Source organism: Frankliniella occidentalis, unplaced genomic scaffold (assembly GCF_000697945.3).
Source record: "Frankliniella occidentalis isolate FOCC.00 unplaced genomic scaffold, Focc_3.1 Scaffold12, whole genome shotgun sequence".
In the NCBI taxonomy this organism is placed as follows: Eukaryota; Metazoa; Arthropoda; class Insecta; order Thysanoptera; family Thripidae; genus Frankliniella; species Frankliniella occidentalis.
The window spans coordinates 688,869-690,711 of record NW_026267142.1 but is presented as its reverse complement, the minus strand read 5'-3'; the positions used below and the strand labels follow the sequence as shown (position 1 = coordinate 690,711).

The following is a 1,843-nucleotide window of genomic DNA, read 5'->3' as shown; positions in this document are numbered from 1 at the left end:
TGGGAGTTGGGGGGAGGGCCGGCGGCGCCGACCGGGCCTCTGGGCTAGGCTGGGCTGGGCGGGCCCACGGCCCATCACCGCGGAGGCCCTGGACGCCACACCCCAACTTGCCTCCGCCGTGGCCGGGGCGGGCCGGGCGGCTGCGTCAGAACACTGGGCAGGACGCCCTCGGAGGCAGCCATCCGCCCGGGCACCAGAACCAGCGGGGCGTACCAGTTGTCGGCGGCGCGGCCGAGTCCCTGGGGCGGAAGCGACGCCCCGCCCCGCCTACTCGACAATACGACCTCCGTATCGCGGCGGGGCAGCCGCCTCGGCAGCCGCTCGGGAAACATCTGGGCGGGCGTTGAGGGCTTCCGAGGCCACGGCGGCGCGATGCTCTGGACACGGGGCGTGCTGACCAGGCTGGGAGACAGGGAGGGGTCCTCGGGCAGGGATTACCAGAGCGCTGGGCGAGGAAAGAGGGGGCTCGGGGAGGGGAAGCGATTCCGCTCATATCCAGCGGAAGGGGTGAGGGGCGATTCCAGCAGGCTAATCATCATGAGATGCGCGGAACGAGAGGGAGAGAGGGGGGCGATGACTTGATAAGGCGGGCCGAGCGAGCGGACGGGCTTTAGCTTGGCCTGGAGAGACTGCAAAATAACGTTGTTTACGCCATCGTCAACGTTCAATAGGATTCAATCGCCCGAAGAGCCGAAATAACTCGCACAGACAAAGTGTCGAAAAAGGGGTGAGTTGCGAAGAGTGAAAACAGGGTTAGAAGGGGCGTTGAGAGAGAAAGGGGGGCCTAGGGCGTTTGATGGGTAGATGCGGAAATTGCAAGTCAGGCCGCAAATGTGTTCGGCAGTGTGTCTTCCTTCGGCGCTTGCACACCTGTCACTGCGAACAGGCGCGCTGGAAAAACAAAATACCGCGTTTGCTACCAAACGAGCAGAACCTCAATAAGTAAGCGACCCCACGACCAAATTTCATCCCCATTCCGTCACACGCTCGCTACTAAAAATGGTATCTGAAATTTTTGAGTGCCGTTACACACAAATTTCTCAAATTTTAACCGATCTACGATTTTGCTAGATTTGAAAATTTGTCAGCCGAAACTTAGGCAATCATCCTTTTTTTAGACGGTCCTGGTTAGAGTGCAAGAGTAACTCAGAAGTTCTCTGAGTGGCACTCCTAACTCCATCCTGCACTCGATTGCACAGAACAGCCGGAAAATCGTGACACTTAGAATTTTCAAGGTGTCACGAGCCACTCTTTAAAAACCCTGAATGCATTTGCAGCATGGACCCAGAAAAACGTACCTTAATCTCGCAACAAAATTTCCATTGCAACAACGAAAGAACTTTTCGACGTGAAATCAAAGGGCCATTTTTCTGAGTCCGGCGCGGAGTTCTGCTTCCGACCAGTACGCACAATCTGTTGCATACATACAGGTATTTCGGAGATAACGTATACACAAACACACTTGGATTTCCAGAGTACTTAGAATTGTGAATTATGCGACAAAAAGCGGGATTGTCATAATAACAATCCTAAAAAAAACCTCTGAAAACCACTGGGCTAGAAGCCTGCCCGCTCTGCTCACAGGTGGCGACGTGAACAAGCTCCCGCCTCGCTCGCAGACCCGCGGGGCGCCTCTCCGCTGAGTGTCGGGCGAACAAGGCCCGGCACCTGACGCAGTCCAGACAGAGACCGACGGGACAAAAGTTGGGGGACTGATCTGGCAACAAAAGAAATGCCCCCGATCGAGAAGCGAAGAAGACAAACGTAAAGGGGAGAGAGAGCAGGGTGTTATGTTTGTTTCCTGCACAGAACTCTTGGTGCCACGCCCCCCCCCCTCCCCTTT

At 56.3% G+C, this 1,843-nt stretch overlaps 2 protein-coding genes across 2 annotated transcripts in view; one reads left to right on the top strand and one right to left on the bottom strand.

Annotated features, from left to right (window-relative positions):
- Positions 1–1,843, top strand: part of LOC113213855 (zinc finger protein 706) — a 245,715-nt gene that overhangs the window by 40,299 nt on the left and 203,573 nt on the right. The gene's annotated exons all lie outside the window — the stretch shown is intronic.
- The window catches only part of LOC113215751 (protein eva-1 homolog C-like), a 266,011-nt gene that overhangs the window by 109,403 nt on the left and 154,765 nt on the right, over positions 1–1,843 (bottom strand). The gene's annotated exons all lie outside the window — the stretch shown is intronic.